Genomic DNA, 24,068 nt, shown 5'->3' with positions numbered 1-24,068 from the left:
ATTTGAATTATGATCGGTAGAAGGGTAAAAATGCAAAGAAAATAATATTGCAAGAAGACCCTTTTCTTGTTGGATATATATTTTTTTAAACCCGGAATTTATCTAGGAACCCGGGGCGGCACCTTAAGGGCCCATTTGGATGCCGAGAAGATTTTGATTTTGATTTCTCACATTTGTAGCCATTTTTGCATTGTAGTTTTGATTGGATCAAATTCTTGGATTTCTAATTCAGCAGCTGACAGTGAAAAAAATCAAATTTCTAAGTTTACTGTGGAAATAAGAAATTGGAAATCAACGGATGTGGCACAGTTTCCTACACCCTCTTTGCTCTTCAACCTCTCCCCTCCACTAGAAAGTACCCCCTTCCCTCTCTCTCTCTCTCCCTCAACATCAGCTGCCGGATCTATTCATTTTGCACTCAAAACTCAATTCCAAATCCAAATACAGAGTATGTTTGGTATCCAAACAGGCCCTAAAGTTTACAAATTAAAAAAAGTTACTAGAGGCATATAATTTTTTAACCCTTTTCTTGTTGAATATAATGAATATCTTGCAACAAAACAGTAAAGCTAATTTAAAGTTGAAAGCGACCATTTGTATGGAGATGTAAGTGGAATCCGTGAGGGCATGACTAGGCCCTAGGGTGGTGATAAGTAGTAATAAGAAAGCTTTTCCTTTCATAGGCTTCCATTTTAGGGTTTATGTTTACTTGGTCTTCTAAATCATAGCATGCTTGAGAATGTAAGAACATTTAAATCTATTAGCTTTAAATGGCACTTTGGGCCCTAAGACATTTCCAAGTGGAATCATTCATAGACTTGGATTGAAACTTGGTTCTGTAGGTCAATTCAAGACAAATATTATAGTGGTCCTCCTTCCTTTCTCCCCAAGATGGCGATTGCTTCCCATGATTCACCTCTGGTGAGAAGATGAAGCTGCCTAGGTGCCTTTTTTTTGGGATGGATGCAGTTCACCGGAATGAGGAACTGACACGAGCAAAACATCTATTTCAAGTTTCAACCTTCATGAACCCTCTCTCTTCTTTTTTTTAACCCGAAATTTATCTAGGAAATGGGGCTTTTTTTCTTTCTTTTTTAACCAGGAATTTATCTAGGAATCAGAACGGCACCTTAAATTTTATCAATTAGAAAAAATAGTTACAAGATGAGGGCATAGAACCTTCCCTCTTACCCAACAAAATACAGGAAGAGGAAAAAATAAAACCCCTCTACAAAGAAAACATGAAACACTTTATCTATAAGGAATACATAATTGGTCACATCTAACAACTACTCTAAAGTTCTTGGGAAGAGTAGCCCAACCCAAAAAATTGCATTAATGTTGGTATCACGTATAAGCATGATGGGTCAAGTTGTCCACCGCAAGATTACCTTCCTTAAAAATATCAGTTATAACAAAATCCACATCAGATGATATGTTCTTTAATTCTTTTAGAATATAGTGAATGTACCAAGGAGCTATGTCTTTACCTTTGATGATGTTGACAAGGACAAAATTATCATATTCAATCTAAATTTTATTAATACCTAAAGTGGCATTCTTGCAATACCCCCTCTTCCAGCAATGCTAGGATTTCCTTTACCAGCACCATCTGTGTTCAACAGGAGGAAATTACTGAGGAGCTTATTTTAATATATGGGATTTGCTCTCACATGCAACAGACCATCCACGAAATGACTTTTGCAATGGACGCTAGCAAATCCCTTTAATGTGTGTGTGTGTGTGTGTTTTAGATCCATATATAATTTATGGGTTTTGCTAACGCGTGCCATTAGGGCACCCGTTAAGGTGTGTTGGAAAAGATAAGGTGTGTTGGAAAAGATAAGGTGGTGTTGTGTAGGGTCTTTGGTACCCCTTTGTTTGTCGCGGTCTAGAGGGCTGGTTGTTTGCCCTCCTCTTGTATTGTGCCTTCAATAAATAATATGCAGAGGCCCGCCCCGGGGTCGCATTCCTTTCCGGGTTAAAAAAAAAAAAAAAAAAAAGGTGTGTTGGAAAAGATATTTTACAAATATTTTGATAAAGAAACCTTAAAACAGGCGTAAAAGTATGAAAATACGTGTAAAATGATTGGAAAATATCTTTTCCAATATATGCACCTTAATGGGTGCCCTTACGGCACTCCTTAGCAAAACCCATAATTTATATGCATCAGAATATGGTAACATCCTTGATTTAGTTTCTGATTTTCAATAAGCTACACCACTCTAAGTGTCAATGAATCAACTTCAAATCGAATCTACCTACGTCTTCGTCATGATCTATCAAATCCTACTTTTTGAGTCTGGGTCACGATCCATTTCACATCAGAGCATCCTAGCTCCTACTTATGTTGTGCACAATCAGGGCTTATGTTTAGGAAAGAGAAGAAGGAAGAAACATGAGAGAAAGCGCAAGCGCACGCGCTAGAGGAGAAATGTCATCAAAACAGAAGGCATGGAAATAAAACGTTATTTGTCATTTTGAGTATGGTTATTATATATTACAAAATAACCCTTCATAAATAAATATACATAAATAAACAAAAATATGAAGGGTACTTCCCTAGGTTATCCTCCATTCAGATTTAGGACACTCCATCGGATTGTGTGGCTACATTTGGGGCACGATCCAATATAAGTTCAGACCTTAGGATATGGATCCAATGGACACTATTCAAATCCAACTGTCACCCTCAAATACATTCTTTTAATGCTTAGATCATTTGGATCCGAACGTCTAGGTCCATCAACAGCACGAATAGAAAAGATTGTGTTTTTGTTATTAATTAATTATGATGTAATAGCTAATAACTACTCATAAAAGAAATCAATGAAATGTTGTATGAGATGTTCAACACATAACCCGGAAGGGTGTGGCTCTTTGGCGTAAAGTCATGGGTTTGCTCCCCAGTGACGAGCGTTCGAATCCCCCCTTGTTTACCCGATGCGCGTGGTCTCCGGATGATTGCACTCATCCGTAGGGAAATAGTCCTACCCGCGAAGGGGGTGGGGACACCCTTCGTTACCACCAAAAAAAAAAATGTGTTCAACACATGTTTAATTGTTTTCTCTAGTCTTAGCTTCTCTATTTGTAAATTTACAATGATTGAATTGAAACTTGCAAAGCATCCAAAAAGTTTGGGAACTCTTGGTAGAAACCCATTAGAAGACTACTATAAGTCATGGTTGTAAATCAAAAGTTCAAAACTCCAAAGCAAATTGCAGTATAAAGCTCAGCTTTGATTATTCCATTCAAACCAGCAAATTGCTGCTTGTGGGGATGACCTTAGGCTGTCATTTCTGTCCACTAAAATTGTGGGATTTCCCAGCAATCAAACCTTCCATGTTCTGTTCTCGTGGCCACTGATTTGACATTGGATTCTATTGAGATAGGTTTAGGAAAAAGAAAAGAAATGTTTTTTCAAAAAGGATGACGATGGTCTTGAACGTCTTGGGGTTGATTCCACCGAGTCAAAGCACATCTTGCAATATATTCTTCTTGGGTTCCTCAAAATTATTAGTTCCAAGGGACCATTGCTCTCTTTATATCTTTCTCCTCGTGGGTACAAAAGAAAATAATCCTGAAATAATGATATTTTTGGTAAATTTGCTAATACGGCCTAGACATGATGTCACAAGCTTTCTATGTGACAGAAATACCCTAGAGAATTTTGGCCCATACATTATCAAAAAAAATTTAAGTTTTTTTCTTTTTATAATGATTTTAACTAATCAAAAGTTACTATTTAATTAAAAATGAAAAGACAAGAACCAAAATGCCTAATTTTTTATTAAAAATGAAAATAGCTGAGAAAATGATATATCAATAAATGTTGTCCAGGTTGAGAAAATCTTGATTTTCCCCGATCAAATTGATCAGATTGTGTACAAATGAACAACGAGACTTACATGGTTCGGCCAAGATGCCTACGTCCATGAGCTGAAACACGATCTTCCAGCAAAATTATAAGGATTACAATGGATTATCCTGAAACCCACAATCATTTTCTTTGCTTTTCTACTAAGACCGTATATAAGATAACCCCGAGAAAAATCCAAGAGAAAACTTGAGAAGAAAACCGTCTCTCTCTCTCTCTCTCTCTCTCCCACTACAAGAGAAAATCATCTCTTGTTTTTTATATCTTAGATTTTCCCATCACCTAAAAAAAGCTTTCTCTTGTTAGTTTCAAACTACAAATAGGAAACAAGGCAACTTTCCCAACGGTCCCAGTTTATGCAATATTTCATCAATATTATCAAGGAAAATGATATTTCTATCCGTCTTTTTAGTATTTCCATCTCCTCTTGTTTGTATTTTCCTAAATATAGCTTCCTTTTCTCCTCCTTTTGTTTGTCTTTTTCTTCATTTTCAGGAAAAGACAAAACAAATGGGGTGAAATGCTGAGGAAAGGGGTGGGATATATCATTTCCCTATTATTTGACAGCTCTAATTTTTTCCATCTCCTCTTTTTTGTATTTTCCTAAAAATGGTTGCCTTTTCACCTCCTTTTGTTTGTCTTTTCTTCATTTCCAGGAAAGACAAAACAAAGAGGGTGAAATGCTAACCGAGTGGAAATATCATTTTCCTATTATTAAGGGCTCTAATCTTTTTTAATCTTTTTCTAATACAAATATACAATGCTTTCAAGGTGACTGATAACATAGAAAACTGATGGGCATTTCGGGATTCTCAGCTTCTGCAAAGGAGGGGTTTCGTACCCTGAAATATTTTCCTTTTTCACGGGGTATCTGATTTTTTTTGTCTTCCCCGCTCTTCGAGATAGCACGAGGAGATGTCAGTTGGACCAAAATCTTGTGTTCTTTTGTTTTGACTCCATTTCCAGTATCAACTGCCCATGCTTTCTATTGATTAGTAACACGTACGAGGGTTCTTCAAAGCCTTCCTACTCTTGTTGTGTTTCCCACATTGTTCACGGCAGAGACATGCACGGAAAAAGCTGATTGAAGAAAAGATAGACACCCATGCGAGAGAGAGAAATGACCGTTTTCTGGTTGGAAACATATGGCACCGAGTATCATACCTATAAAATATTTGTGCTTCACCTTCCTTTTATTGAACATAAAAGAAAAAAAGATTGATCATGTTTTACTTAACTATAGTCCCCTGATTTGGGTTTCTTTTGAAGATTGCTTCTTTTGATTTTTTTTTTAATGAATTGGGTGTTCTTGTTAATTAACCAACCTATTGTATATTATTAGTTTTCATTAACATGCACTAATGATCCAGACGTGCCAACAAATCTCTGAATGGGTTCCAGGTGTGCGAATTATGGGACATTGCTAATCATGTAGAGCATTAAAAAAGACTGGGCACATCATGTCGAGATCAAAATTGCTTGAATTTTATGTACTAATACTTTTGCTAATAGCTGTTTTTATGAGTTAACCAGCCATTTAATATGCGTGTGTCGCCTAGTCTTCGGATTGGGATCGAAATTGTAGTGCATCATCAGAACACATCATTAATCATAATGTTGTGGTCGAAATTGTACGGATTTCATGTGTTAATCTCTATTTTGATATCTTTGCAAGTGACCCATGTGGATATAGTAAACTTAAGGACAGGATGTCAGGCCTTAATGAGTGGCATATGAGTCGAACCAGTGACCACGTCCTTGTATTCATAGTACTAAAACATTTTCATTACAACTCGAAACTCCTCCAACCGGACTCGGCTCGCCGATAAAACGAGCTGACTCTACACCATCACTCCAATAATGAAAAGTGAAAAAAATCGTAGCAAGATTCGAGTACAGAACCTCAAAGGAGCCTAGCCACTAAGACTTGCATCATTTGTGATTAAAAATGTTATATATGAGGAATGTCAGACTAAAAGGGCGCCTCCATTGGCACAAAAAATATAAAATTAAGGGAATCATAAATGTACTTTGATGAGATGATCTAATGGCAGCACCCTTGTAGCTGGGTTTTGGATGAGAGAGCAGCCACATAAGCTTAAATTTTGTCGTATTCATTTAATTCTTATGAGGTGGCTGCTTTCTCATGCAACAGCCTGTCCATGAAATGCCTTCTGCAATGGTCCCTAGCAAATCCCTACACACATTATAATTATAATATAAGTAATGAGTAATGATCGAGTAGCAAGAAGGGGACCAGACAAGGGTTCTCATCACAGCATCGCAAGTGACGTAAGGCAGCCCTTAGGTTTACGAACATCAACAAAAAGTAGTTTTTTTTTTTTTTTTTTTTTTTGGCACACATGTCACATTCTCATTGTGGGGTTCTCCCGTCGGTCTTACTCTCAGTCATGATGTGTTCGCGTGAAGGGTTGGCCCCATAGCTCAATGGGTGAGGTTTTGTATCTCAACCTTTTGGTCGCAGGTTAGATCCCAGCTTACTGGCCAAAAAAAACAAAAAATGTGCGCGTGAAGTGAAGCCCAACAATACTTTTTGAAAAATAATGGATTTCTCGCGCACGCATCATATAAAATCCTCTCTCCATGCCAATTCGAGTTTTTGCAACACACTTCCAACACTAGGCTTAAAATTATCTTGAATGCTAGAAATTAGGCATAGCCTTGTACTTGAAAATGACAAAAACAAGTCTAGATATCTAGCTAGTTTTCTTTTGGTTAATAGTGGTGAGAACGTGAGTATGGGGGATCCTAGAAAATGACTAAAGATTTGGGGGACCCAATAACACGTACTCTAATGAGGGGATTGGGAGAAGGATGGACCACGAGTGTTACAGACTTGCACGCTTGCTACTTGCAACAATGATCAAAAGGCATAGTAATAATAATCATATAAGAATAAACAAAATAAGAATCGATTTTGCTAATGCTATAATTGATATAATTAATTATTGATGTTTCTGATCTGCTGCTGTTGTTGTGTTGTCCCAACATCAGCCTCCAATCTTCATTGCACGTGCAACCAACCATAATTACTGAGGAATTTGTTCCGACCGCACACGTGCGGCCGCGTGGAATTAGAAATCATCAAATGCCCCTCGGAATGATTCCCATTTGCTCGTGGGAAATATTTGAATGGTTTCCTTCAATTTCCATGTTTGCACAAACAATGCAAGGTCGTGTTCCTCTGCTACATTATTATATCACTATATTTAGTTGAGGGAATTTGATATGAACAACCCATCTTCTTCTTTTTAGGAACATCTCTCCCTGCTTTTACGTTGAAAAATCCGATCCAATTTAGCTCACAAAGTAATAAAAATAGTAGAAAGAGGCAAACCAGGTCATCAAGCTTTTACACGGTTCGACTATGAAGCCTACATACAAGGGAGATATTACGATCTTACACCATGAGACGGTAAAATACATGGATTACAACGAGATTGACCTGAAACCGGTAAACAGCAACCTTTTCCTTTCTTCCCAGCTAAGACCGTACACAAAGCAACCCAAGAGGAAAGAAGAAGAAACTCTCTTTTACTACTCTTCTCACTCTCTCATCTTTTTTTTTTCACATCCTTTTAGCAAGCACTTTTTGCCTCTTAATGTGTTACTAGGCGTGAGATTCTTCCAATACCCTAGGTCCTTTTTATTTTGGCTTCATATCACACTCAGACAACTAGGTAACCTAGTTATCGTAGGTAATAACACCTGTGGGAAACAAGGCAACTCCCAACAATCTTCACTTTGGCTTGTTTTCCAGCCACCACGAAGATTTTTCATTGCTTTCACCAATAGTTTGTTGTCATCGCAAACCACCTTTGGCCTTCTAAAATAGCAACTGTATGCTATAGAACCATCCTGGTTCTGACTCCACCTAAATCGATCAACATGGCCAATACACGTGTAGTTGCCGACCAGTTGACTTCCCAATCAACCCTAGAGAGGGAACTCGATTTGTCCTCTCCATCATAGACACTACCATTGCCTCACTACCGTTGGTACCATGGAAACGATCAACAGGAGCCTCTATAGCAGCTGCAAAAGAGAACTTACACAAGTACTTGTTATCCGTGCGTCGTTCCAACCATCCATTGAGATCTTATCGTGTCCCCAACCAACAATCATTCCAACCGTGATGCAACTGGCAATCGCACCGACCATGGCCTTGATACCACTTGTTAAGAAATCTGTTGGACAAAGTCCGATCCGATTGCACGCAAAGTAATAGAAATTATAGAGAGAAGCAAACCACATGATGCACATAAAGCTTTTACGTCATTCGACCAAGATGCCTACATTGACGGGTGGAGATATCGTGATCTTCTACCAGGGGAAAGTAAAATAAAAGGATTATAATGGGATAAACTCGAAACCTGCAATTCATATTACTTTCCGTTCTTCCAAACCCAAGAGAAAAAAAACAAGAAGAAACCCTTAGCTTTCTCTCCTTCTCTCTCTCTCTCACCTTTATTCTTCTCACTTCCCTCTACCCTCCACTTTTCATCTCTTCCTAGTGGGATACCATTGCGATGCACGGGGTAAGCAGGAAAATATGCTTTAAAAATACAATTTAAGGTAAAATTCAATAATACAAAGAAAGTTGGAGATGGAAATTTTTTGTTTTTTAATTATATGGGAATCACCGCTTTAGTTTTATTTGAAATTGATATACAATGTCCAATTTGTGCAATTATTATAACAGTGCTAACATCAATTAACGATAGAATCAGAAATTGAGTTTAAAAGGAAGGGGATGAAGAGTTAATTGTGCACAGTCGGATTAGTCGTGAGATGTTGGATCTGACCGCCAATCTCATATTATACAAAATAGCATTATCTTGTTTTTATGAAATAAAATCTTACATATGCTTGCATGCATCCTCACCAATTTCAGATCATCCACATAGTATCAATTACTGATATCATGAATTCATCAACATCGCATTTAATTTCATCAATTTTGAATTCCGAATATGAAAATTGGAAGTTTAATTACGACAACTTAATGAACTTGTTACATTGTGTTAAACAATTTTACAGTGAATGCAAAAGATATAGTTCAGGAGCACAACCCTCATTTGTATCACCAGTAGTAGATTAGGCAATCAAATCAGGTCCTCTAGGTAGCTTCTGCAAAGTATGATCTTTTAACAACTCGTATAGAGATACATAACCCAGCAGAGAGATAATATTGGTCATATGTAGAAAGCTTTTCTCCCCTGAAAAGAATAATCACTGAAAAATAATGAAGAGGAAAACATACAGCTTGTATTATAGCTTGCCTCTCACACCCTGCGAAAATATACCTTGGCAATTACTATGATCACAATTCAAATCAGGGGCATGTGTTTCCTTTACCAACTGTACTATAGCTTCCCTCTCAAACCCTGCGAATCCCTTCCAGCTGTCCCTATTTTAACAGAAAAATATAGCAGCAAACATACAGAGAATTAAATTAAAGTTAGAACTCAGAAACATTGAGAACTATGAGATAGCAGAAGAAGAAATGACGATAAAACTAAGAGAAAAGCTCATAACGACTTTAGCCCATATGAGAAAACAATGAACTTGAGGAGAAAAAGTAAAGAGAGCAAAAAATACTCATGCCTATTATTTTTACTGTATATAGAGAGAATTAAAAAATAACTATAATTGGAAATCAACATTGAAAGGATCATCACAAAGAATTTCTCTAAAATCAAACATTTATCTAACATATATTGTATATGCTCCATCTAGAGCAACATAAATTGCACAGATGAGCATATACAGTGACAATAAAGGAGGAGGAAGGAAAAGGCCTTGAGTTTGGGTCACCCGAAAGCATGGAAACATGAAGGCTCAATGCGAGGGTAGGTGAAGGAACAAACACTGCTTCGAGAGCCGATCAGCTATCATACGGTGTCCTGATATAAGTGGGATGAGATTAAATTATAGATGGTTATGCACCATTCAGAAAAAGAAAAAAAAAAGTGGTCATGCATAAATGTATTTTGCAAATATCTCATTTATTTCAGTTGTTTATAAATAATTAGAATACAATGACTAGACCACTTACCTGGCAATTCACCAAAACTCAAAAATGGGTTACCAAATTTAAATGTGTAAAACTGAATCTTCTGCTCCCATTCTTAAATTTATTAAGTAGTCTGACATTTTTTATTCTTTAAAAAAAACATCAAAATTTTCTTTTCATTGCTTCAGGGTGCAATATAGTTCATTTTCTTTTCAAACCCACATCCAGAAAGAGCAAGAAAGAGCATCTGAGAATGTGAACGTTAGCCACTTTTCTTGTAAAAGCAATTGTTGAAGACAAAAATCACCATTAATGATGAAATTCAGGGGCATAGGCTTACAATAGAGAAAAGCTCAACAAAACTAAAACTAAATACACTAATAAAGAGAAGGTCAGTATGCAATGGCACATGAGTTGGGAATTTGAAACTAAAATATCCAATTCCTGGCAATTCACGAAAGAGCAAATCCCTAAAATCTACGTTACACATGAAAATGAAACATTCACATTGTAACAAATGTAACAACTATCGGTGATGTGAAGAGAAATCAGCAGAGATATCGAACATGATCAGTGTTTTACCTGGCTGCCAACAGGAAAGTTCTGCATGTTCTTGTAAAAATCTGCAATGAAATCAACCATGTTGTGATCAGTTGTTTCGCATCCGTGGGCTCAAAACAAATTCTTTCATTGAGCTCTTCGAATGAAGAAAGAATATGATCTTAATACTGAGACCATAAGAAAAAGTGTCGTTACATTTGACATGACAGTCTCTAAAATAAGTTAAAAAGAATTAAACAACAACCATCGAATGCAAGAAGACCTCCATGTAGCGGAATAAAGAATTTCTTAAACTAAATTAGGGTACAAAAAAACAGAATATAATAGAAAAAAAAAGAATAAAAAAATGAAGAATGGAGTCATTGAGGAATTATACCATGTGGAAGCGCAGTTGCCGTTCTCATAACCCCGAAATCCCCAAATATCGGCCATCTACTTCCCCTTCAACCTCCCGCTTCTACCCCAGATATCCAACTGCCAACAAAAAAAAAATCGTCACATGTCAAGCCTTAAGCAGAGATTTCCGAAGAAAAAAAAATCTTCAGGACAGAATCAAGATATACAGGGCAAACAATCATTATACACAGGGCAGATGATTCGGGAAAAATTAGTCATCAATAATACACTACCATATCCAAACAAAAACCTATGATTTGTGGACACGGACACGAGTGTCGCGTGTTGACACAGACACGGAGTGTCGGACACGGCAAACCCCCAAAGTTTAGAAACAGGTACACGGCTAAAATAGAAAGTATATGTAATCATGATTTGTGGATATGGATTCGTGTGTCCAGTTTTGACATGGATACAAATTTTCTAAATAAGGTAAACACAATATTCAATAAAAACACAGAATGTCACACTTGACACGGTACAAAAACATGTCCACACACCCACATTAAGTTTAACACTTCCAGCAATACGAGTAAAAGTGTCCAAAGGAGTGTTGACACCTGTGGACATGGGTGTTGTGTCGGACACGGCGGGACACGTGAGTCGTCAATAAATTCGAAGTGTCGGCCAAATCATAGACAAAAACAAAAGAAAAATGAACTACTAGTTTTTAAAATGGGAGTGGCCATCTCACATCTTTCTCCCAAAGGGCGTATTAATGATTTATCCTATTTTTAAAAAAGAAAAAAAGAAAAATAACACACATTAAAAAGAAAAGTTCTTTGTGTCAAACTTGAGAAGACCCATATGCAAGAGGGGTTTGTGGCATACCTGAGAAGACCCATATCAATTTTTACTAACAGGGACCCTCAATTAACCCATCCCTCTAAATTAACCCTAAAAATATTTGTAGGGCTCATTTCAACTCAATTGACCATGGCTGGCTGCTGGCTGCTGGCGACCTCAAAATCCAAAGCCTTAAATACAAAAGAAAAGAAAAAAAAGGAAACCCAGAATCCCGATTTTGAGAGGGTTCTTAGGCAACTTCTATTAAATTTAAGAGAAGCTGATAATAGCCGATAATTTTTTAGGAAATAATCCGATAGATAATAGCAATCTGATTTTAACGTGTGTGTTTTTTTTTCGTTTTGTCAAAAGAGGATGCCACGTCGGATATTAGCCGGATGGGGGAGCTGTCCACGTGGGTGTGAACAGTGAAACCCCCATCCTGCTATATTATAATAGATTGGGTTCGTAGGTGCAAGACAGCTTTTTTTTTCTTTTTTGAATTTTTTTCCAAAACCCTAAGGGGCTGTTTGGATACGTGGATTTTTTAATCCAGGTTTTAGTTTGAAAGCGGTGTAAAATTATGGATTTTACAATCCATTATCCTAGATTTTAAGTAAGAAATCCAGGCTTTAGAAATCTCTCCCCCTTCCTGAGATTTCTAAGAGGGAGAGGGTACATTCACCTTAATTAAAATACATAACAATTTGGCCTTGTGCCAAAATCTCAAACATGAATAGATATATATTTGTGTGTGATCTCCCTAGCTAGTTATGTATGTTACATACTTAGGGAAGTAAAGCTTGAATTTGAAAAATATTATATCACATTTAGGAGGAGCATGAGCCAAAGATTGAAAATCTTTTGTGCTATGCTTGTTTATCATGATGAGCTAGACTATGACTATTATCTTATCATGATAAACCGACACTTGGAGAGTAAGTGTCATTATAGCCCAAGGGTTGAGTCTAACTTGGTATCTTTTGGAAAATATATCTAAAAATCCTTGGAGTCTATGTGAGGACAACCCTTTGGATTCATGCATTGCATGATTCTTTTTCAAATGGGCAGCTTTAAAGGCAAATTTTGTCCTTAGTGTTATATGTCGCTTAATATGTTTATCACTTCACATATGATAAGTACACTCATTTGGAGCATGGTTGCAAAAGGGGAATGTCTCATCATTCAAGCATCATTCAACTTCGACGGAGGAATGTTGGAGCAAATTTCGGGGCATGATATACCCTTGAACCAATCCAAGATAAATCATTATCAAAAGAAACCTTACACTGAATAACCCCATTAGGAGATGTGTTAAAGTAAATATAGATTTTCTTGGTAGGTTAGTTGGGATTGAACCTCCGAACTCAACGGTGAGATCAAAGCCTCAACCATTGAGCTATAGGTCCAACCCCAAAGTAAATATAGATAGTGATACCCATTCAATGGAAAAAGGATATACTCGTCTTAACATCCTTTAATTTTGATGGATGACTCGGATGGAGGCATGAAAAGAATGTAGCCAATTGTCTATCTGCTCAATCCAAGATCGTCTTTTTTTTTTAAAGAGGTAATCCAAGATCGTCTTTAATCTCTTGGTCCTCACATCCTTTGATGTTGATGGAAGATTAAGATGTTACAATTTATTATTCATCCATATGAATATCTCGTGCTCAAATGGCCTTACAATGGATATGTTGGGACCCATCTAGAACTCCTTGTTAAAAGCTAGCTCCCCATCCATAACAGGTTCTCTCTTCCGATGTGGGATCTTTGCTTTCACGTGGAACCCCAACAGGATAATCTCATTAGTAGAAGTCTTAAAATGGATAATTAAAAAAAAGTACAGCCAATCGTCCACATCAAAATAAAAAATTCTATATCTCATAGTATCCTCTTACCTTGATGGTCGAATTTAATCTTTCATTCATAAAATGCATCATAAATGAAATGTGCTCAATGTGATTGTCCACTAAAAGTGTTTTTTAGATATAAATTACCCGTTGACGATGGCTTTTGTCTATGAATGGTGACTTGACCTTTACTTCACCAAAGCCCTTTATCAATGCAAGATGAAGCTAGGATCAGGAGACTTTTTCTCTTTGAATATAAATATTGTTTTAATACTCAAAAACATATAAAATATTTTTTATGTTGAGAAAGTTGCCTTGATTCCCATGTTTCCTTTTTTGGTGGAAAGTAAGAATAGGAAAAAAGAGATGATTTGGTGTTTTGGAAAACTTAAGTATAGAATACATCTCTTTTCAACGACCAGTGGGTGGCAGAGAGAGAGAGAGTTTCCTCTCGGGGTTTTTCTCGGGGTTTTCTTGGGTACGGACTTGGTCTAGAGGACAAGGGAAAGGGTTGTGGGTTTGTGGGTTTGTGGGTTTGGGTTAATCCGTTGTGATCCTTGTAATTTTGCTTTCTCATAGTGAAGATCATGTTGTCGCCCATGAACGTAGGCGTCTTAGCCAAACCACGTAAAATCTTGGTGTTCATCTTGTGGTTTGTGTTCATTTTACTTTCCATTTACTAGTGCTTGGATTTTCTCAACAGTTTATATTCATGCCAACTAACCATTCATTTGTAGGACACCCAATCATCCAATTGTTCAATGTGAGGGTTTTATGGGCAATGCCTCTCCTTGATGGATTTCATAGACCAACAATCATCGGTTAAACTAAAAGAATGGAACATTGAGTAGAGTTACGTCTCTTGAATATGAGTTATTGGTTGTAATTTTTTTTTCATCTGCCTATTTTTCATTACATCCACTAACAAGAATGACCCATCTATGATGGTCCGTCGAGAATGGCCCATCTATGATTACTTCAATAGATGAATCATGCTTTGAAACTGTCCTCCATTAGAGTCCTCCATCAAAAAGCTCTGTGACATGGATCAATCAGGAACACGAAAGAGTTCTCTTTTGATGAGTACACCACTATGTCTAGGGAATCCCTTTCCCGAGGGGAGGGAAGGCCTCATCCATAAAGAAGAATTAAGGCTGGGTGCCTAAGCGGATGTGCACGGGATAAGCCTAGAGGGTTGGCGGCTTCTCAAACATATATGAAATGGAATAAAGATGGACCAAACTACTTATGGATGTAACCACAATTAACATCACTACTGTCGGGCTGTGACAAGGAAAAGGGTTGTGGGTTTGTGGGTTTGGGTTGATCCATTGTAATCCTTGTAATTTTGCTTTCGCATAGCGAAAGATTGTGTTCTCGCCTGTGCATCTTAGCTGAACCACGTAAAATCTCAGTGTTCATATTGTGATTTGTGTTTATTTTACTTTTTGTTTACTTGTGCACAATCGGATCAGATTTGCCTGGCAGATTTTCTCAATAGTTTATGAATGTTTATATTCATGCTAATTAACCATCCATTTGTGGGACACCCAATCATCCAATTGTTCAATTTAAGGGTCTTATGGGCAATGCCTCTCCTTAATGGATTTCATAGATGAACAATCATCGGTAAAACTGAAATAATGCAATATTGCGTAGAGTTATCTCTCTTTGAATGTGAGTTATTGGTTGTATTTTTTTTTCTATCTGCGTATTTTGCGTGACATCTGCAAATGAGAATTACCCATCTATGATGACTTCAGTAGACGAATCATGCCTTGAAACTCTCCTCCATTAGAGTCCTCCGCCAAAGTTAGAGGATGTTAGGATGAATAATTGTTTTTCCCTTTCAGTGTGAATCATCGACTATATTCTTTTTAATCACTAATCTAATTCTCTCTTACTTTACTCTTGTATACGTCATGTGTGTGATGGTATCATTTAAAATTCTTTTTGCCAGTTGGGACCTATATTTTCATGCTAAGAGGGGTGTCAGAAATATCTACTCCCCTATTCAGGTTGAAACAAGTCCGTAAAAAATAGTGTAGGGACCAGCTAGTAGACCTTTTTTTTAATCGCAAAGAATTATATTAAAGAAACTAAAAAAACAAGGGGATACCCCACGGATCGAGATGATCAAAAGACAACAACACAAGATCAAACCAACACAAGGATACAGCTCGTGTGTGTGTGTGAGCGCGCGCGTGTGTGTGTGTGAGTGTGTGTGGTGGGGGGGGCGGGGGGGGGCGTCGGTCAAACACCTCCAACTCCGACCTAGACCACCCTTATATGTCAAATTATATACTCAACAAGGCCTTTTTCCCAAACTAGTTGGGGTCGGAAAATTATTTACTCTGTATAAATATATTATTTTGCCAAATGTGATTTGCTAACAGTTTCGGGGAGTTATTTAACACTGGGACCATGGACAAATAAATGTGTGGGTCAAGGACATGGCAATGATTTATTATCCATCCCATATGGGTTACATGTAAATATTACCCACAGGAGGAAGTGACTGATAATAACTGATAATATAATAGGAAAGGGCTCACACATAATTTTTGAAGATTTGGGAGCTAATGGAAGGATATAATGGAAGAAAATGATCCACATAGAAGAACCCAACTAGAGCCAGGATTAGAGCTGGGTAGATTCCTTCTTCATGAAATTTTTCTAAAGGATTCATTTAGCCGACCCCAACTAGTTTGGGACAAAGGCTTTGTTGAGTTGAGTTGAGTAGAGAGTAGGGAGCTAATAGTTTTGTATTAATAGATATTATTTGTCATTTGGATAAGTCCTAAATTAGTAAACTAACTAAAGGTGGCTGCCAGGATCATCTTCATAGATGTTTGTATCTCACTAGAGGGGCTCAGGGATCAAATAGAAGATGTGTATGAACGAAATATCTAGCAACAAGAAGGAAAATGATTGAATAGAGGAACTCCTGTGCATTTGGTGATCTCAAATATGTTCATATCAATGGAATGGGTGACTCATTATTCTGATGAATCATTTCTTCGGACAGAACTAAGAAGATGTTTGTAATCGAGCGTAACGCTTGGCACCCGACAATCTACATTTTTCACATGTACTAAAAACTTACTTTTTTGACGATTTTCCTGTTCACTTAAATTGAGGGAGGCGTTTTTTTATGCTGTGGCTAAAACTGATTTCCTCGGCTTCATGGTGTGTCTTAAAAATGATTTTCCTAGCATTACTCGCATGCCGGGTGGGGGGGGGGGGGGGGGTGTGACATACTACACAAGTTAGAAATCCTGGAAGATCTCATGCCCTATTACAGAAATCCTGAGCAATTTTTTTTATTTTTATTTTTGAATGGCTCCTGAGCATATAAGATATAATCATGATCTATGCATTACATAGTGAGGGCAATCATCTCAAAAAAAATTTGTGGGGCTTCCTCAAGAGTTGAAGTAGCAATGGGCAAGGTGTGGATTGATGGAGGCAGGACAGCTAGACTGGAAGATCCCATGCCCTATTACCAAAATCCTGGGCAATTTATTTTTTTTTTTTTTTTTTGCATGGCTCCTGAGCATATAAGAAATAATCATGACCTATGAATTTCATAGTGAGGGCAATCATCTCAAAAATTGTGGGGCTTCCTCAAGAGTTGAAGTAGCAATGGGCAAGGTGTGGATTGATGGAGGCAGGACAGCGAGACTGCTTTGTGTGCAATCATTTTTCTGGTTTGATTTTGATTGGATATTCATAAAATTTGTCTGGAATGATCTATGGGATGATTTAAAATATTTTAAATCAGATAAATCAATAGGAAATAATTATTTTCTTAGATTTTTTTTATTGTATATCTCATTTCAATTCAATGGGGCCAATTCATTGCACAAGTCGAACTCAACTTATTATTTCCACATTCAGTGACATGGGAGGATGTGGTTTGGTGATGGCAAGGGTGTGATCTGATATGCATCAGCTACCACCAGAGGAAGATTGAAGGAGAACCAAGGGAGACATCTAAGCAAAGGGTGAAACATGAGGATCGGAGTGGTAAAAATTTTCGTCTCATAACTATAATGATAAGGATGTGAAGAGAAGTTCTAATAATAGCAGCAAAATAGATGTAAGATGTGGCTAAGAGGAAGTTCATAGAACCGTAGGAGTGAAGAGAATTATAAGACATAAAAGTAGTTTTTCAGGAAGGACTTGAATGAAAATATCTATTAACGGTAAGGAGAAGTGAGTGACTCAAACAAAAGGAGGGACCTAAATGGAGTTGTGGAACTTTGCAATGGTCTCTGTGTAAAAAAAAAATAGTTAAATCACAAAATTGTTTGGGCTATGTATGGTGTGAAGAACTTACATTTGGTGAGATGCATGAATGAGCCATAACCCACAAGTCAGAATAAATGACTCTTTTTAGTTTCCAATTTTAATAGGATAGATATCTGTGATAAGCTGTTCCGATGACTATCCTTTATTTTTATTTTATTTTTTTCAAATGGTGGATAAGTTTATCTTGAAATTATCTTGGGTAAGTTTATCTTGAATTCAATAATTTTAAAACGATAATATATTATCCAAGAAAAAGGCCATGGATAGAGAATAGCATGTCTATTCATGGATAACATAAACCTCGGCTTATTATCCCCATGGTGAACAACCCCATTGAGACTGCTCGCCGCAGGGAGAGCTATCCCTAGAAAAGTTATTCCTAAAGGATTGGCTATTCTGCATGGATAAGTTTTTTCTTGCCCATTGTTCACCACGGGGTGCCTAACAATCCACATACCAATTTTGTCTGATGGAGATTAGGCTCGGGGGACTAGAGGTGAAAGCCAGAAACATTCAAATAGGACAGAACAATATGGAAGATGAAGTTTATAAAAGTGTCCTTATGTTGTGCATCTCGATTGCACATAGTTCTTTTTTTCTTCTTTTGAATGGTGATTGCACATAGTTCTTGTCTGTCCATTTTCAATTCTCAACCGATCAGTTAGGATCATCTGATCGGCATGCTTTTTATCCGTTGGAGATCAAAGGTGGGTGCCACTTGGTAAATTAGTTCCAATGAGCCTAAGGTTGAAATGAATTGCTAGGGAATAGGCTATAATGTTATACATGTAGTTCTTCTAGGGCCTGTTTGGATGACAATATGGAGGATTTTACTAGTAGTTTAGTAGTAGAGTGGGGCGTCTGATTTCAAAAAGGAGCCAAAACCTCACAAGACCACTTACCCACTATTCTACCTGTCATGTTTTTGTCAAATGAGGTGACACCATTAACTCTACTACTGAAACACTTAACAAAAAAATAGTTTTTTGGTAGCAGAGTTGTAGGATTTGTCTCTATTCTCTCTTTCTATCTCTTCTCTCTCTGTCTTAGGAGGAGACTACTAACTCACACTTGACAACTAAAACCACCATGGGGTTCACCATTACTCTACCACAAGACTACCAACCCACTACTCTACCAGGTGAATAGCTACTTACCCACGATTCCATTAGGAAACCTTGGTGCTTCCAATGAGATCCGTATTCATTATCAATCGATGATCTCATAAGTCATGTCAAATTGCAGCTTGCCTACCAAAGAGGGCAATTTTGAATTGATAGATCAATAAACTTTAACTACTATTTTTACAATTTCTACGGTGGTCCCTTTTAATGGTTGTTTTTTTTTTTTGAATGGCCACCCTCTTCATGTTTTTATGCTTTTGATAGTCATTTTATCATCTGAACTTTAACTAAGACATATTTTATAGTTCTTATGAAGTGACAGTGTCTGTAAATCTGCTCCCCTCCACCTGAACGAGGATAATTATTTCAATAAACTCCTTTCCTCCGTTCTCTCAAGCACCTCACTGCGGGTAAAACTCTAATATACTGCCAGTCTTTCTTGACCGTGTTGTAAATGTACCTGGTAAAAACTTACTTTTTTTTAGTCTTAGGCGTCTCGCCAAATTTATCATTGCAAATCCAGCCCTATATACTTTCTTAAATACCCAACCCCAGCTCACCCTCTTGATCTATCTCTCTGTATGTTGGGAGTTGCATTGTTTCCCAAGACTGTTATTACTAGGTTACCTAGTTATGTGGTTGGGGTGGGTTGGGAAGCCAGAATAGAAAGACTCTTTTAGGACCCGTTTGAATATCAATATTTTAAAATCTTGGATTTCCTCAAAATCATGGATGGGGAACTAGAGAAGAAGGAGACCGTCCGTCGTTTTCTGATTTCTCGCCCCTCTTTTCGTCGAGGGGCTCTATCTCTCTGTATGTTGGGAGTTGCATTGTTTCCCAAGACTGTTATTACCGATTATAACTAGGTTACCTGATTATGTGGTTGGGGTGGGTTGGGAAGCCAAAATAGAAAGGACTCTTTTAGGGCCCGTTTGGATATCAATATTTAAAAATCTTGGATTTCCTCAAAATCATGGATGGGTAACTAAAGAAGGAGACCGTCCGTCGTTTTCTGATTTCTCACCCCTCTTTTCACTGAGCGAGAGAGTAGGAGATCGTCCCGTGTTTTTTGCACATGGATTATTGGCTATATTAATTCTAACTACGTATTTGCAGGACATACACTAAGGCTTTGTTTCTTTTGATATAAAAGTGGGCGTAGAACAAATTTTAAGCCCATATTTTAGTGGAACAATGGAAATAAAAATTTGTTTTACAGCCATTTCATGCCAAAAAATAAGAGAGCCTAATATGATTGCTAGATGTGAGGGCCTTCTGGCATACCCTATCCGTGTTGGATGGTGCGACTCGTGCGAGTGAAACATTAGATTACTCCATCAAAGTCAGAGAACAATAGGATATGCGAAGTTTTTCATTTTGAAAATGGACCACTAACTAGTATTCTCTTAAAACTGCATCTTCAAGACATCAACTAATGAGAGATTGTTCAGTGGTAGTAACAAAGAATTTAAAATTTTGATTTTGAAATCTATACACTAGCTAGCTGACATATTTACCAAAATTTTCAAAAGAATAGGTTTTCGGGTATCTTGTGCATGGGACAGGGTTAAGCAGAGTGGTACAACTTGCAAGACCTATAATAATAACATACATCTATACTAATGGTAGGTCAGTTTTTAGTGTTCTCAGTCTTACTATCTTAGCCCTATTCCTAGTGTGAGTATTCAATAAAGACTGGTGGGAACAGAAACTAATTCTGTTTCTGAAATTCCTTTCTCTTTCTTCTCTTTCTAATATCACATGTAAGACATTCTGTCATTATGAAACACAGGGGATGCCTTGGAACCTTGGTAACATTTGAAACTACATTGTCAACCAACCATCATCTGAACACAAAAAACACAATAAATTATGAGAGCAAAGCAGCAAATCAGTTAGCTCAGAACCATGCCAAAGTGTCATTTGATTTGTTACAAATCAAATGAGCTCCGCTAGGATCCCACCTATGATTTGTGGACACGGACACGAGTGTCGTGTATCGACACGGACATGGAGAGTCAGACACGGCAAACTCCCAAAATTTAGAAACGGGGACACGGCTAAAATAGAAAGTATATGTGATGCAACAGCAAATATTAGTTAAAGAAGAGCTAAAAAGAGTTTATAATAAAAACAGAGTAAATAATAAAAGTAAACACAATATGCAATAATAGTAATAAATAACATCACACTTGAAACGGCACAAAAAGATGCCCACACACCCAAATTAAGTCTAACGCTTATAGCAGTACATTTAAAAGTGTCCAAGGGAGTGCCGACATGGGTGGACAGGCGTGTCATGTCGGACACGGCAGGACACGCATGTCAGCAATAAATTCAAAGTGTCGGCTAAATCATAGGATTAAACTCACAATAACACCCCTCAATAAACTCATTCAAGAAAAAAGAGCAAGAAATCTAGTCTTCTATTCTCGTTTATTCTCTCAGAGGAAGTTCATGAATCCATTGTATAGTAGGTCTTGCAATGCCAAACCACATTGGACTCAATTGCAATATCAAATGCAAAATCTGGGATGTCCTTTTACCACAATGAATAAATCTGAATCTACCAAGGAATCACATAATCAAGGAGCATGATGAGCTCTGGCTGTGTGCTTTCTAGTTCTATGCGACTAACCATTGTATTTCCTTTGAAAGAGGGGACTATTATGAAGATCATGAAATTCACTGATGCAAATTGACTGTGCTGAATCCTCAAGACATACTTTAGATGCAACAAAACAATGAAGAACAAAGAAGCAATCACATAAAAGATAAACAAACAAGAGAGAGAAAAAAATAACATGTAGGCTTGAGCATTTCACTCCAAAAGGAAAATTCACCGCGAAATTCAATAGTTAAACAAAAAAAAATCATAAACTAGAACAAACGAATCCCTTTTAAAACAACTATATATGTATATATTAATATCCATAATCCTTCTACAAGATATTAGCCATCCATCCTTGTTTAATTGAAGGCATCAGAAAGCTTAAATAAACTCTTACTTAGACCTAGAGAGTCCCAACTCCCAAAAAAAAAAAAAAAATCAGGCCTTGGAAAGAAGGAAGATACAACTATACAATAGAGATGAAGAAGCGGTATTGTGGTTTTACCTCTGGCAACGATGATTTTTCTCGTAACTCGGCAGAAGCCAGAGGAATCTGGGGTCTGATAGTGCAGATAGCAACGTTGAAGGAGATTATAAAGGTGTCGCATCGGTTCCTTACGGGATTAGGGCTTTGTCTCCAAATGCTGCCAACGGCATAGATTCAGATTCCTTTTTTCTTTTTCTTTTTTGCAAACGCTTTGTCTCCGAGCATTTCGAACGGTATAGAGCCTAACATAATCGATTTTTTCACAATCTCTTCTTTCCGATTCGATTTCTTCACGAACTTCTGTCCGACCTCTCCAAACTGGATAGAGCATGTCTTGGGACTAATTCCCTACGGATGCGCGCAATCACCAGTAAACCACGCGCAGCGAGTAAGAGCATGTCCATCTTTGGCAAAGGGAAATGATAGCACCGCTACCATATTTTGATGATGGCACTCCTCACTTTATTAAAAGGGATAATTACATTTACACCCTCTAGTTTCTGACACATCCACGTGACAAATACACCCCTGTAGTTTCAATTTGTTTAAGGTAGGCCCCCTCAGCTGAAGGTTCGTCCATAGATTGAAGGGTTAGGATGATCCGATGGAGCTGATTTTTTGGGCCATCCAAACAATGTGGGCCCACATTGTTTGGATGATCCAAAGCGTTCATTTGATGGGTCCTGATATAGATAGGGTGTGCCCAAAAAATCAGCTCCATCGGATCATCCTAACCCTTCAATCTATGGACGAACCTTCAGCTAATGGGGCAAACCTTAAACAAATTGAAACTACAGGGGTCTGTTTGTCACGTTTTAAACTATAGGGGTGGAAGTGGATGTGTCAGAAACTAGAGGGGGTGTAAATGTAATTATCCCTTATTAAAATGTATGTACGTTTTAGCCCGTCCATTGGATGGGCCACAGCCTAAATAGGTTGTGCCCCAAAAATCATGCCCACAGGTTGCTCCTAACCCTTTAGGATCAACCCTCAAGTAACCACAACCCTGGGGCGTTTGGTTACATGGATTTTATAATTCAAGATTGTAAAATTCTGGATTTACAAGCTAAAACTTGGGTTTTATAAGTTAAAACCTGGATTTTACCATCCTGAAAATGTAAAGCGTAGGTTTTAGCTGATAAAATCTAGATTTTGGCTTGTAAAATTAAGGATCTACAAAAGCTTGTAAAATTAAGGATTTTATCTGTAAAATTCCGTGTTTGGACAAAGGTTTTAAATTTCGACCGAAGGTTTCGGTGGAGAACGAAACTGAAATTGGGTAAATCCAAAACTTTACTGAATGTAGACCAAAATTTCGGGAAAGTCCCAAAAAATCTAGAATTTTATCATTATTTAATATTCTCCAGAAATTTCGAGCGAATAATTTTGGGCGAAATTTTAGGACGAGATAAAATATTAGTTATTTGGTTTCGTCTAATTTTGCTTGAAATCTCAGTTTCGGCGAAGACCAAAACTCAGTCCAAAATCGATATTTAAAACCTTGGTTTGGACTGGAATTTCAACTACCCTTAGGGCCCGTTTGGATACCTCAGATTTTGTATTTGGATTTGGAATTTGTTAAAGATTTTTCAAAATCAAGTGCTTTGTGGTCAAAACAAATTTTGGAAAATATTTTCTTTTAGTTGTTTTGGGAAAGAAAAAACTAATCTTTGAAAAAATTGCTTTTTGGAAATAGTATAGAAGTGCATTGAAAAGATAGTTCAACATTGCTCCGGAGAAAAGTTAGAGATGGGCATATATTAGTTCACCCATTCCTCTCTATTGTTTAAATGCACAATGGGTCTTAGCCATGGGTCGAACCGTTGCACCGTTCACGCTCGCGCACGCGCGGCGTTGGCAATGGGCTATAGGGCACATAGTAGTACTTTATTGGCGCTTTTTTAGGCGCACTTCCTAACGGTCAAGAATCTAGGGGATGCGATCTGTACCGTAGATGGGTCATCTAACGGTTACAGGGGAGGACGGGATTTTAAATATCCAACAGTCACTCTGAGATTGATC

The 24,068-nt window shown here is 37.5% G+C and overlaps 1 long non-coding RNA gene across 2 annotated transcripts; it reads right to left on the bottom strand.

Moving 5' to 3' along the window:
- Positions 1-8,740: 8,740 nt before the first annotated feature.
- Positions 8,741-22,469, bottom strand: LOC143878184 (uncharacterized). Of its 2 annotated transcripts, XR_013250891.1 has the most exons (5): positions 22,065-22,469; positions 10,852-10,949; positions 10,497-10,537; positions 9,205-9,308; positions 8,741-9,117 (listed from the first exon to the last, which is right to left on the bottom strand). It is a non-coding gene; the product is annotated as an uncharacterized LOC143878184 (long non-coding RNA). The 2 variants fall into 2 exon arrangements; XR_013250890.1 differs by having other exon boundaries at positions 8,747-9,308.
- Positions 22,470-24,068: the final 1,599 nt, after the last annotated feature.

The sequence above is a fragment of the Tasmannia lanceolata genome, unplaced genomic scaffold (assembly GCF_043159265.1).
Source record: "Tasmannia lanceolata isolate RefF3 unplaced genomic scaffold, GAP_Taslan_0.1 ptg000006l, whole genome shotgun sequence".
Taxonomy (NCBI): Eukaryota; Viridiplantae; Streptophyta; class Magnoliopsida; order Canellales; family Winteraceae; genus Tasmannia; species Tasmannia lanceolata.
Note: the sequence above shows the minus strand (reverse complement) of the source record. Positions and strands in the feature narration are given on the sequence as shown.